General features: G+C 40.5%; 1 protein-coding gene across 2 annotated transcripts in view; it reads right to left on the bottom strand.

The window, feature by feature from the left end:
• The window catches only part of LOC118222421 (glypican-6-like), a 205,931-nt gene that overhangs the window by 49,887 nt on the left and 140,782 nt on the right, over positions 1–15,262 (bottom strand). The gene's annotated exons all lie outside the window — the stretch shown is intronic.

The following is a 15,262-nucleotide window of genomic DNA, read 5'->3' as shown; positions in this document are numbered from 1 at the left end:
TCTCCTAACATGCCGCTGGTGAAAGCCTTAGTAAAAAAAAAAAAAAAAAAGATGGGGTGACCTAATCTTTTACTTTGTCTAACAGGTACTGTAAGTCAAAGCCCCTGCTCGCAAATGGGCTTCACGTCGGCCCTGCAGTTTGAAATCTGCGGGCCTAATAAAGGATTACAGATAGGAGAGCAGCAAAATGCTTGACATCTATTAACCCGATTCGGCACCTCATTTAGATGCCAGTTGATATGCAGTGGTGTACTGAGAGCAAGAGTAAAATTAATCTGTTACAGGATCACGTGGGCATGATTTGCACTGTTATTAAGTAATAATTCTTGTAAAAAAAAGTGTTTTTTCGAAGTTAGAGGAGGAATACTAATGTTCACAAAATTATACTGAATAAAAAAACAGCGAAGCCATAACCTTACCACTCTTTCATGTTGCACAGATACAGACTAATTGAGCAAAAAGATCATATAATGTATCATCATATCTGACTGCTCAAAATATGGAGATGAAAGAGGCTGCATATTAAACACAAAATACAAAGTGGATGATATGGCCCTCAGAGCTTTTTCTAGAACCAATTTTATAACAAAATCCTTTCAACCAATCACCTTTATCTAAATAGACAAGGATTGTGCATTAGTTATTCTTTTCCGAACTGATTACAAAATCTGAAGAAAATACCATCTTCATAATAGCGTGAAAAGGTAAACCAGGCATAGTGAGATAAAAGAGGCCCATTATGACAATATGTCTTTTCTTATGATATTATCTTCTAGGAGGAATTTTAATTTGCATTTCGATCAACATTGAAATCAGAAACATTTGCTCACTTATTAATAACATGCTAACATTACTGTGTAGACAAATTGGAATTATATCATTTAAAAAGAAAATCTGGATGGTGTATTCAGGCAGGATGTAAAACACATTATCCAAGAATAATTATGATTTCTCCCAAGGGAGACAAACAAGCCGTTACTTGAAGATAATTAAAATGTTGGCTCGTTCTGAGATCTTATTTGCATCAATATCAAGTGTGGCTGTGCTAGGGTCCATGTGCTGTTTGCTCACCATTCATTTCACTGTATTGATAAAAAACCACACGGCAATGTCTGATCAGTCTGATTTGCGTACAATTAATATTAACTTTGTGTCTTGTTTTAACCAAAGCATTTAGCACAGCATATAGATAGGAGACGAATGAGCATAATTCAAACAATAAGACTACTGTGCACAATAATCTGCAATATGAGAGAACTGCATGAGGTACGTTCTTATTTGATTCGCACAATAAAATTTAAAACCTAAAAAACTGAGTGTCTGTGGTGAAAAAATAATTTCAAAATGTGCTAAAACTTTCTAAATGTGTTATTTACTTATAAATCTGAAATTTAAAGCTTACTACAATACTTATGATGTATGTGAAATCATGATTGTTCCCATTCAAAAGAACTGCTGTATCTTACTGTAATTAATCACTGTAATGTTCTTTCCATTGTCTTTGTGGCAATGGGGGTATATTTTAACCAAAAAAAAAAAAAACCTCAAATGGGAAAAAAACACGAACTCAGCACTGGTTCTCCGTCAATAGCCAGGAAGACTGACGGATGGGAGCTGTTGAGTGAAAGAGATACCCTGCAACATTCGAGAAGGGCCTGCAAATAAATGTACGACTGCTTGGCTGACTAGAGCGTGGCGGTAAAACCGCAGTACAGAGAGCGAACAGAACCTATGACGACATCCCGCCACCCCATGGGGGCATGCTCAGGTCAAGGAAACACGCACGTAGGTTCTCCGTTATATACAACCTCCAACCAGAGACCTCCCAAGAACATACCAAACTCAGTCTTTTATTACACTGGGCCATTAGTTAGCTCCCCTATAAATTCAGAGGAACGGAAAAGGTTAATTGCAGAACAAAACAATGTCTGTTTTAATTAATTGGAAATCAAATTTTGAACACTGACCTAATGCTTCGCAATATGACACCAACAGTTCCAGAGAAAAGTCAGTTGTAACCGCACTGTATTTCTCTACTGTAAAAAAACAAAACAAAAAAACAAAACAAAAACGACGGCAGAATGCGTATCATTTCTCCCAACTAATGAACCATGCTAAATTTGGGTTGTGAAGTAAATAGCAATGCAGAACAGTGCCAGAGGGCAACAAATCTTTACAGATTGCCTCTGGGGATACGGAAGGTCCAGCCTAATTGTTTTTATATTAGTGTTTCCAAATTCAGACAGAGCTCAATTACTTACTGTTTATGGTTAAATATACCCATGTTGTAGAGACAACAGTTCAACGGATCTATATGTGATTGCAGGTACAGCATAAACTGAACAGAGACACCTCCCACACATTATAGGTGCCAGGAATAAAAATGTTATGATTTATGTGCAGAACTCTCAGGTAAATACACACACTTGATATAAGTATATAGTGCCCTCTGTAATGTCTGCGATAAAAACTAAGTAATATACTTTCTTCTTGACTAGGTGGGGGGCTATGTAAAAAAAGTGCTGTAATTTCAACATGGTGAAACCGAAATGTATAAAAATACCCTCTAATAAAAGCTGAGAATCTGCACTTTAACCACACGTGTTAACCACATGTGAATTATTTTATTACAGATCTAAAATTGTGAAGTACAGAGCCAAATAATAATAAATAAATAGAAATATTTCTGTGGTCTAAAAATTAAGGAGGGCACTGTATAGTGCCAAATGTAACCCTAATATTATTCCTATAATACTCAGAAATAGAAATGAACAGTACTTAAGGAGTGCTGTATTTTACCAGGACAGATTTATAAAGCCTTACCACAGAAATGGCTGGGTGTCTCACGGTGTGTAGGTGGCCAAAATTGGTACACTCCAAATCCTGGACCACACATAAGGTTTTCCACTCCCTTGTTACAGCAAGGGGAGATGTCAGCATGTGCTGACTAAGCAACAGCTGCACAAAAAATCAAGAAGGGGTGCAAAGGCCTTTTTGAGTAGCCCTCCTCAAAACACGGGGAGGTGGGTATAGTCTGATGTATCCCAAGTGACTGTCTAGTCCTCCAGGCCAAATTCCATCTTGGGTCAACATGTCTCTGCCAACTCAGACGATGCTATAGCAACGACTGCTGAGCAGTGAGCACACAATGACTGTGCAATGCGAGTTTGAAACAGTAATATGACTCATTTCGATAATTGCTATTAATAAGTAATGAAGGCAAATGATTTCAGGAAAATGATCTGTTCAACGCCTCGAGTTGGAGTATAGAGTTCATTTAGAAATAGCACTGGAAGAACTCAAAGAGCACCCGGCATCATAGAGGGTATGCATCTTATAGGAGCAGGAGTCCACAGAAAGGTTTTATAGGTTTCAGTCCAGTTGAATAAGCATTTATTTTGCATATATGCCCTTTGGCAAGAATTTTATTAGTTATATTTAAACAACAGCTACGAGAATTGTCTTACTTGACAAAAAGCTGAGCTTTCTCATTTGCAAGTCCTTAGAAAGTGTATTGTTAAGCAACCTGGATTTTAGTGATATTATGGAATTCTCAGCTCCAAAAGCAAGAAAAAAGAGCTTGCAAATCGGTACGTTACCCCCTCCCTTGTACCATTAAAGACAGGGAATGTTAATGTAACATGTTATCCTTTAGATTATTAGGCCTATCAGACTACATTGACCCTATAAGCAGGTGGGCCACTGTGTAGGCCCATGCTTATTGCTGCTGTCCATTTTCATTTGGATTTGACTCGGACTGCGGATTCTAACGGTGTGCAATATTATTGTGCTGCTGATTACATTGAGTTGCTACTGACTGCAAGCTATAATTGATGTGTTCTTCATGTGTGAAGTGTTTGTTGAGTAGCAGTAGGCTTACATATGGGCACTGTATTGGTTTTGCGTTCACATTTGCTAACATTAGGCTGTTGCTCCTCTTTCGTGCAGTTGTCTCATGCTAGCTGTGATTCTGAGATGTGAGCTGTTGTTCATTTGGCTACATTTTATCTGTAACTTAGGCTGTGGTCCTAAACCTAGCACTTACGCTTTATAGTGCTATCAATATCTTATTTTTTGAGGGTGGTTCGGGAGGGGGAGGGTTGGTGGGGGTGGGACGGGGGTGGGGGGTGGGGGTGGTGAAAGGCTGTCCTTGTCCTGGGGCCCACGTAGTTGTAATCTGGCTCTGGGGCTAGGACCCAATTCACAGCCAATGCACAATAGGAAATGTGCATGTATCTGCAGATAGCAGATAAGAAAAACTGTAAAAACATTAAACAACAAAACTATGTCTAGAAATCTTTGTCAATTCTTCTGTATTTCCATTATTTATAAAGCTACCATAATCACACTGCTTTTTGACACCATTTCCCACCATTTAATAAACTGCATAAACAAATTGTGCATTATATTGTTAAATAAATCATTTTAAATGAAATGTCTAAATATGTTCCGGGAAATAATGTGGAACTGCAAGGCCACTGCACAGGGCAAGGACGAACAGTATATCCGAAGCATTTCCATTTCCCATTGCCTGGCTTACTGTACATGAGGGATGGCATGAATCAATGGGGCGGAGGGGGGATGATTCCACGATTTAATATTTTCATCTCTAAAACGATATGTAATCAATTTGTTTTCATATGGAACCCATTACCCCAGATAAGATGGCGCTATCGATCGCCTGAGCCTCATATGCGAATATAAGAATAAAAAAAAGCATTTGATCCTTTCTGTAGGATTTCTCTGGTACCTCAAGCAGGACATTTTAAAAGCTCTGGGATGTGAAAGCAGAGCCTCTGAGTCTCATTACCAGGAGGAGAAAGGTGACACTGACAGACAAACTTCGGGGACGTTAGTGTCGAGCAGCGTGAGGGAAACGGAACACATGTCTGCGCTTGCTTGAGTGACAGCAGCCACGTGAAGCCAGCCCTGAAATGATGAATGCAATTAAAACCCTGGCAAACCGAATCAATGTGTTGAATCAAGACCTGGCTTTCCTGCAAACAAAATAATCCATATTTAAACTCTGCTGCTATTACAAACACACAGCATGACACATTCTCAGTCATACTTGATGAGATATTTTGAAGCAAAGAAATGAATACATAGTTCCTGTGAGTAAAAAAAAACCAAGAAAACTAATTAAATCAACTGGATAATAAATACTAAGTTAGACAGCAAAAAGGAAATTAATGGCAAAGAAGCACATGCCAAGATGCTTAAAACTATCTAACATCCTTGATCAGTCTGATACAAAACAGTTTTAGAGAGAGTGAGAGAGAGAGCTTATCCCATAATTAAAGGAGTACTTTCAGTTTTTTTTTCATTAATAGGATTTATTGCTTTTGAAACCAGACACAAATAAGCTTCACAAGTAAGACTAAAAGGAAGCAGAAGCACTGCTTTTATAGCTTCTATTTATTACCCATATTTTTAGAGCTCCATATTTTAATAATCCTATACTTAATTTCTGAAGTATGAATGTTCGGTTTGTGGACTTGGCATAAAGCTCTAAATTCCATACTGTGCTATTTTGCAAATGCTGTTTCCGCTCTCATTTGTAATAAGCAGCAGTGAGAGCCACATTGTTATTATATTCAATCATTGGCCAAAAACAGTTCAGTCTGAGGATAAAAATCAGTGAAAGGAATGCACAGTTAGTGAGTGCTAAATGTATATATATATTTTAAAGAGACAAGATACAACACATTCCGCAGCATGCTGCTTGTTTTCCCATAACTTACTTTTAAGGGGTAATTTTTATTAAAAGTTCATTTTTCACAGAACCACAAGAGATTCTCAAAGCGTCTCAAGATAACAGTTTTGGCAACGAAGTGTCACTTCATTTCCCCTGATGGGAGCTCTGATTAAAACACAGAAAGCAACACAACTTACAGTACTTCACAACTTACTATATTTGGTAATAACACAATAGCAGCATGAAATAAAAAAATAAAAAATAAATTAAATAATATTTCTACTGATGCCCTTTATTTCTTTGTTTCAAAAGCTGAACATGCTCCGTAACTAGAGCTTGCAGAGAGGTGGAAATGGCTTTTCCCTGTCTTTTTCATTTCTTCTACTGACAGATCAGCCTTTGAAAAACACTCACATTTCTTTCACTGGAGCTTAACAGGAGACGGAGAGAGGGAAGGCCAGAGCAGGGGGCTAACCCGGTTCCCTGTAAATATTCATCTCCATTGTGGTTTAGAGCACAGCATTTTTCTTGCAGAACAGCAGAATATCATTTGTCAAATGAAGAAAAATGGCATCTGCAAAGTGATACACACATTTATTGATGGGCTACTTGCACTCAGTACATCACAAAAGAATCTTGAATCAAGAGTATGTGATATCATTTTACTATATTTTTTAAATGTCACAGCCACCAATTTAAACCTATCATTTATTTAAATCAAGACACATCCAACCAATTGATAGATTAGGGTGAAGATGATTTAGCTTAAGCATTGTAATAAAGCCCCGAAAGCCTTTATTAGTGTGGTTGCCTTTGGCAATCACACTACTATTATCTCACAAACTATTCTTCTTTATTCCACCCATTTTTTGGACCGCTACTCCTCCCATAGTTTTCGCACCACATACACGCAATATGTCAAATTGAGCGGCTTCATCGGGAATGGTGTGCTATTACTTTGTGGAAGTTTCGGTGCACGGTTTCTGAAAAATTCAACTTTTTGTGGGCAATTTTGCCCCATAGAGAATGAATGGTGGAATGTTGACCCTATAGACATCACAATGCCGTCTAGCAGTAAAAGACAGAGCATTGTGACATCATGAGGGTGAACATTCCACCATTCATTCAAATTGCCAATGTTTATTATTTCAGAGCTATTGAACTGCTTGTGATAGAGAGTTGTGGGATGCCTCATTGAACTTTGAAGAGTCCTTTGTTCATTGGTGAACGCTAACCCTATCCCTAGCTGTAACCCGAACCCTAACCCTAGTCCAAGCTGTAACCCTAACCTTAACCTTAGCTGTAACCCAAACCCGACCTGTAACCCTAACGATAACCCGAGCAGTAACGCTAACCCTAACCTGAGCCCTAACTGTAAACCAAACCTTAACCCTAATCCCAAACCTAGTTGTAAAAATAACCCTAACACTAGCTGTAACCTTAACGCTAACCCTTACTGGAACCCTAACCCTAACCCTAGCTGTAAACCTAACCCTAACCCTAGCTGTAACAGTAACAGTAACCCTGACCCTAACCCTAGCTGTAACCCTAACACTAAACCTACACCTAGCTGTAACCATAACCCTAACCCAAGCTGTAACCCTAACCCTAACCCTAACCCTGACACTAGCTGTAAGCCTAAGCCTAACACTAGCTGTAACCCTAATCCTAACCCTTACCCTAGCTGTAACCCTAACTCTAACCCTAAACCTAGCTGTAACTCTAACACAAACCCAAACCCTAGCCGGAACAGTAACTGTATCCCTGACCCTAACCTTAACCCTAGCTGTAACGCTAACACTAACACTAACCCTAGCTGTAACCATAACTCGAACCCTAACCCTAGCTGTAACCCTAACCCTAACCCTGGCTGCAACAGTAAACGTAACCCTAACCCTAGCTGTAACCCTAACCCAAACCCTAGCTGTAACCCTAACTCTAACCCTGGCTGTAAACCTAACCCTAAACCTAGCTGTAATCCTAACCCTAACCATTGCTGTAACCCTAACCCTAACACTAGCTGTAACAGTAAACATAACGGTAACCCTAACCCTAACTGCAACCTTCACACAAACCCTAGCTGTATCCTTAACCCTGGCTGAAACGCTAACCCTAACCCTAGCTGTAACCATAACCCTAGCTGTAACAGTAACCACAACCCTAGCAGTAACCATAACTCTAATCCTAGCTGGAACCCTAACCCTAACCCTAGCAGTAACCCTAACCCTGACTCTAGCTGTAACCTTAACCCAAACCCTATTAGTAATCCTAACCCGAAACCCAGATGTAACCCAAACAATAATTCTAGCTGTACCATAACCCTAACCCTAGCTGTAACCCTAACTCTAATCCTAGCTGGAACCCTAACCCTAACCCTAGCAGTAACCCTAACCCTGACTCTAGCTGTAACCTTAACCCAAACCCTTGCTGAAACCCTAACTCTAATCCTAGCTGGAACCCTAACCCTAGCAGTAACCCTAACCCTGACTCTAGCTGTAACCTTAACCCAAACCTTATTAGTAATCCTAACCCGAAACCCAGATGTAACCCAAACAATAATTCTAGCTGTACCATAACCCTAACCCTAGCTGTAACCCTAACCCTTACCCTAGCTGTAACCATTACCCTAACCCAGGGTGTAACCCTAACCCTAGCTGTAACAGTAACCCTAACCCTAGCAGTAACCCTAACCCTAACCCTAACCCCAGCTGTAACCCTAAACCTAAGCCTAGCTGTACCCCTAACCCTAACTGGAAAACTACACCTAGGAGTAACCCTAACCCTAACCATGGCTATAACCCTAACCCTAGCAGTAACCCTAAACCTAACCATAACCTTAGCTGTAACAGTAATCGTAACCCAAACCCTAACCCTAGCTGGAACACTAACCTTAAATTTAGCTGTAACCCTAACCATAACCCTAGCTGTAATCCTAACCCTAACTCTAACACTAGCTGTAACCCTAACCCTATCCCTAGCTGTAACCCTAACCCTAGTTGTAACCATAACCCTAAAAATAGCTGTAACCCTAACCCTAACCATAGCAGTAACCCTAACCCTAACCCTAGTTGAAAGCCTAACCCTAACACTAGCTGTAAACCTAACCCTAACCCTAGCTGAATCCCTAACCCTAGTTGTAAGCCTAACCCTAACACTAGCTGCAACCCTAACCCTAACCCTAGCTGTAACCCTAACCCTTACCCTAGCTGTAACACTAAACCTAACCCAAGTGTTATCCCTAACCCTAACCCTAGCTGTAACAGTAACCCCAATCCTAACCCTAGCTGTAACCCTAACCCTAGTTGTAAGCCTAACCCTAACACTAGCTGCAACCCTAACCCTAACCCTAGCTGTAACCCTAACCCTAGTTGTAAGCCTAACCCTAACTCTAGCTGTAACCCTAACCCTAGCTGTAACCTTAAACCTAACCCTAGCTTTAATCCTAACCCTAACCCTAGCTGTAACCCTAACCCTTGCAGAAACCCTAACCCTAATCCTAGCTTGAACCCTAACCATAACCCGAGCTGTAACCCTAACCCTGACCCTAGCTGGAACCTTAACCCTAACCCTATTAGTAATCATAACCCGAAACCTAGCTGTAACCCTAACAATAATTATAGCTGTACCCTAACCCTAACCCAAGCTGGAACCCTAACCCTAGCTGTAACCCTAACCTTATCCCTAACCCTAGCTGTAACCCAAACCCTAACCCTAGCTGTAACCCTAACCCTTACCCTGGCTGTAACACTAACCCTAACCCAAGGGGTATCCCTAACCCTAACCCTAGCTGTAACAGTAACCCCAATCCTAACCCTAGCTGTAACCCTAACCCTTACGCTAGCTGTAACACTAACCCTAACCCAAGCAGTATCTCTAACCCTAATCCTAGCTGTAACCATAACCCCAATCCTAACCCTAGCTGTAACCCTAACCCTAACCCTAACTGGAACCCTAACCCTAACTCTAGCTGTAACCCTAAACCCAAGCCTAGCTGTAATCCTAACCTTAAGCCTTGCTGTTAACCTAACCCTAATCCTTGCTGTAACCCTAACCCTAATCCTAACCTTAGCTGTAACCCAAACCCTGACCCTAGCTGTAACCTTAACCCTAACCTTAGCTGTAATCCTAACCCTAATCATATCTATAACCCTAACCCCAATTCTAGTTGTAACCATAACCCTAAACCTAACCCTAGCTGTAACCCTAACCCTAACCCAAGCTGGAACCCTAACCCTAGCTGTAACCCTAACCTTATGCCTAACCCTAGCTGTAACCCAAACCCTAAGCCTAGCTGTAACCGTAACCCTAACCCTAGCTCTAACCCTAACCATAACCCTTCCTGTAACCCTAACACTAACCCTAGCTGTAACCCTACCCCTAATCCTAACTATGGCTGGAACCCAAACCCTAACCCTAGCAGTAACCCTAACCCTGACTCTAACCCTAACCCTAACCCTAACCCTAGCTGTAACCGTAACCCTAACCCTAGCTCTAACCCTAACCCTTCCTGTAACCCTAACACTAACCCTAGCTATAACCCTACCCCTAATCCTAACCATGGCTGGAACCCAAACCCTAACCCTAGCAGTAACCCTAACCCTGACTCTAACCCTAACCCTAACCCTAGCTGTAATCGTAAAACTAATCCTAGCTGTAACCCTAACCCTAATTCAAGTTGTAACCATTACCCTAACCCTAGGTGTAACCCTAACCCTAGCTGTAAATCTAACGTTAATCCTAACTGTAACCCTAACCCTAACCCTAGCAGTAACACTAACCCTAACCCTAGCTGTAACCCTAACCCTAACCCTAACCCTAGCTGTATCCCTTACCCTAACCCTAGCTATAACAGTAACCCCAACCCTAACCCTAGCTGCACCCTAACCCTAGCTGTAACAATAAATGTAACCCTAACCCTAGCTGTAACACAAACCCTAGTGGTAAACCTATCACCAACCATAGCTGTAAACATAACCCTAACCTTAGACGTAACCCTAACACTTACCCTAACCCTATCCATAACCCTAACCCTAACCCTCGCTGTTACCCTTGCCCTAATCCTAGATGTAACCCTATCCCTAGTTGTAACCTAAACCCTAGCTGTAACCCAAACCCTAACCCTAGCTGTAACCCTAACCCTATCCCTAACCCTAGCTGTAACCCAAACCCTAACCCTAACCCTAACCATAGCTTTAACCCTAACCCGAACGCTAACCATAGCTGTAGACCTAAACCAAATCCTAGCTGTAACCCTAGCTGTAAACCTAGCCCTAACCCTAGCTGTAACCCTGACACAAACCCTAGCTGTAACCGTAACCCTAACCTCTTAGAACACCCTAGCAACCACATACAACACCACAGCAACCACATGGAACACCACAGCAACCTCATAGAACTCCATAGCAACCACCTAGCAACCACCTAGAACACTCTAGCAACCACCTAGAACACCATATCAACTACCTAGCAACACCCTAGCAACTGCCTAGATCTCCATAGCAACCACCTAGCAACACCCTAGCAACCACCTTGAACACCCTAGCAACTGCCTTGAACACCATATCAACTACCTAGCAACTGCCTAGAACTCCTTAGCAACCACCTAGCAACACCTTAGCAACCATCTAGCACAAAGTCGACTTTGCATTGGCGGCAACCACACCACAATTTCTGCAGTAATTATCTAGTTTACTATTTAAAGTCACTTCTAGGTTGAGAAAACTAAAACAGGACTCAGGTAAATGTGGCCACAAGCCCCAATTCTAAAAAGTATTAATTCATAAAGTTAAATTCAACACCACCAACACAGATCTCTTTCAACTGAATTTTTTGTGAAATGTATGCTTTGCAAACCACTTTGCCTTCCCTACCACTTTGGAATAAAAATGCCAAATGGTAATGCCTGCAAAATGAAGATGAAGCATGCTTATTAAAATAATGAAATAAATAAAATACTGCTTTAAAAAAAAAAAAAACTTTGCTTTCAAATTCCCTTAGCAAACATATTTGCATAGCCTAGGTAGTCAGGTAAGTTTTGTGACAAACATTCCTGAAATGTCTATGAACACACTCATTATGAAGGCAGTATGTGCCACTTCATTAAAGTCACAAAAAATAATTAACCTTGGATCAAGGGCTGGTAACAACAGCAGCTTAAATAAGGGTATCTACTCACAAATTTGTGCGGAGAAAAACCTTGTTTTTCTCCGCACTCTGGCAGTGTGTGGAACACTGACGGACAGGCTAAACTACCAGCTTCCAAATTACTCTGTTGTTGTCCAAAGCCTAAATGAGAGAGTTCATTCATTTTTTTTAATAGAAAAATATTTTAGAATTTTTTAATATTATATTTAAAAAATATTTCAAATACATTTTACTGTATTTAATAAATTATGCAGTCAATATTTCAAGTTTTTCACTGAATTCAATTACCTGGCTAACATTCCTCTGGTCCAAACAGGGTTGGAATTGTGGGGAAATACTGTGATATATATTGAAAATAGTGGCTTATAACACTGAAATGGAATTACAGGCCTCAAAACACAGTGTAGGATGAATATTCATAATTAGAAACATGCTGTACTGTTTACTATATGAAGCAGGAATTTGCTGCTGTTAGCTAGCAATCACACAGTACAATGTCTGACCATGAATCCGTCAATTTAATTTATAACTAGAATAGCATTTACCAACTTGTGTGTCCACAAATTACCCTATCTGATTCATTTTACTCTTGGCTTGATGAGGAAGCCAGAGACTAGACTCTAGGAAGGCAGAGATTTTCCGGAGTCGACAACATAAGAGTTGCAAAACCGAGGGCTCAGTGTGACCGAGTGGAATTACTGGCAGCACACATCGGCGAAGATGGCAATCTTTCCCGGCCACGGTCAGAGGAGCCACACACTGACTGGAAGCGCTTTATCAGATGGGCTCGGCGGGAAAACAGCATGGTGGAGGGCAGGCCGACACATCCGCAGGCCTAGGTCTGATCGAGCTCTTCTCCACATGGCCTACTCCTCCCTCCCCTTTCTCTCTCCCCACCTCTCCAGTGCTCTGTGGTAGGCATGTCTGGAAAGAGGGACAGATGTGCCAGTAACAGCGAGGTTGTGTCAGGGCAGAGCTTGGCACTGGGGATCACATGGAGTGCGGGTGGGAGGCGGAGCAACGTGACCATAGCCACTCCCTCCACCGTCACCGCCGAGGTAGCCAAACAAGGGTAGCCAACCCAACATGGAGGATTAAGCATTTCTGTTGACTTGGTCCAACCTAATTAGATGAATGTCCTGCAGCACCAAACGTCCCTGAACATGTATTCTTGTGGTGCAGAGATAGGCTAACATCCAACAGGGTGAGATCTGGTTATCAGCAATGAAGAGCACTATCTTCTGACTGCTTGGAGCCAATGCAAATGGACTTAGGGAATAAATGAAAACAACTTGTTCTGACCTCATGTTTCCTCCAAAATGATGTACAGTGTACACATTTTGTCAGAGCTCTTCAATTTAAAAGGAATACCATAATTAAGCCCATTACTAGGCATAATTACAGAAATGGAAAAATAGAAAAAAGGACTCAATGGCTTTGAAGTCATGAAGGCCTATGCACAGTAAACACACGGATATATGTATGTGTGTGTGTGTGTGTGTGTGTGTGTGTTTGTATATGTGTATGTACTCCTACACACATACATCATGCGCACAGACATGTATATACATACCGAGTGAGGATTAAGAGGGATTTAGAGAAAATTTTAAGCACTTTCAACAGTGTGCACAGGAACTAATTAATTTGGCCCTAATCAGCATTTTGAATGTGTGCACTTGCAGGCTGCGTGGAATCTTGCCCAGCTTGTTAGCAAGCTACCGGGGTTAAGGCATGGTATAAATCTTAAAAACAAACAAGCACATATAAGTTGCTTATGTTTTTTTCCCCCTGCAAATCCTGAATTAAAAATGATGCTCCAGTAATCTGTCTACTGTAAAGCATATCTCATCTGCAGCTCACTGGGCATCTACTGTGATGGTGTTACATTGTAAAAAGGGCTCACATTTGTAGTCATAGGAAGGACATTTTTTTTAAAGGTGTGGTATTTAAGTTTGTTTTAGCACACTTTTGTTAATATTTGGTAAAATGTCCTTCACATCCTGGCAGATAAAAACTGCAGCTATGTTCATTGTTTGCATTCATTATGATGAAGTTATGTGTTTTCTTTTCTACCTGTGAATGGGACATGATGCGCTGCACTCTTTCTGCTTTTCCGTGCTCTATTATTCTGTGTCCTCTCCCCAGTACTCAGATATGAGGCAGCTTGCATGGCTGTGTTTTGAGGGAGGAACCTTGGAGGGAGGACTGAGTGAGCAGAGGGGGTGGGAGGTGCTGGAACATTTTATTTTTAAATCTAGCTCTCTCTTGCTCATTTATCCAAACTTACACACTGTACCTTAAATCAATTTACACAAACACAGAAGTTATAGCAGCATATATAGTTTCATTTCATCTATCAGGGTACTACCTTCGCACAAGTAGTGAAAAAAAGGCTAATATCCAGTGGTAATTCAAACAGACAGCATGGAAAATCAATTCTTTCATGATCTGAAGGTTCATTCCATCATTGACTATTAAAATACGTTTTTATATTTATTTTAATTTTACCAGAAACCTCCTTGAGCATGCTGTTAGATTTTACTGGCAGCCAACTTGGTAGATATAGTATTTTTCCAGCCTCGGAAGAATTTAAAAAATGTTCAAAGAAGGTTGATGCTTTGAATAAAGGTTCAGTGTTAATCTCACGGTCAGTTCAAGAGTGTGGCTAGACTACAGTATTGACCTCATGACACTTCTGTAAGCGTAAAGGAGACAGCTTCTGAAGGGAAAACAGGATCTGGCCTTAAAGTATTTGTATGCTTTGGATTTAAACACAAGGCTATGGAAACACTAATAATTTCTGTTTAAACTGAACTTGACAGCAGAGTAAACAGCCTTTAGTAAGACTGACCTTCAAGAAGCCAACTCGTAATAAGCCACAGCTTAATATGCTTTTTACTGTCTGGATTGACAAGCTGTTTTTCATGTGCACCTTCAAAAGTGCATCACTTCAAATACTCTTATCATAAAGGTGAGAAAAATATAAAAATAATAAAAAATGACATCTTAGCCTTATCCCTAAGAGGGTAAGAAGAGAAATAGGCTAAACTGTCTTTACTTATTGACAACAAAATAAAGCAATTCTCGGTGTAAAATGCTGCAAACATTTTCTGAATGTACAAACAAATCCCAGTGGGTGTTCTTTATTTATTAGTCCTTGTCCATGTGGGAAGATGTCGACACTAAGAGTAATGAGTTTCTCCAAATCTGGGACAGGTTTCAATAATGGAGTACAATTTGATATCAATTTAACTTAAATGTCCCCAAGACCTTCCATTTAGACTCCAGTACACGCCTTGTGACATTTTCATATTTTATTTGCTGATGTTATAAAAATGAGCAATAATGTAACATAGGTTTTGTTGACACTTTAATTTAAGGTCTCTTAATAAACAAGTGATAACCCAATAGTTACCGTGT

This window comes from Anguilla anguilla, chromosome 3 (genome assembly GCF_013347855.1).
Source record: "Anguilla anguilla isolate fAngAng1 chromosome 3, fAngAng1.pri, whole genome shotgun sequence".
NCBI lineage: Eukaryota > Metazoa > Chordata > Actinopteri > Anguilliformes > Anguillidae > Anguilla > Anguilla anguilla.
This window is presented reverse-complemented; position numbering and strand designations above follow the sequence as displayed.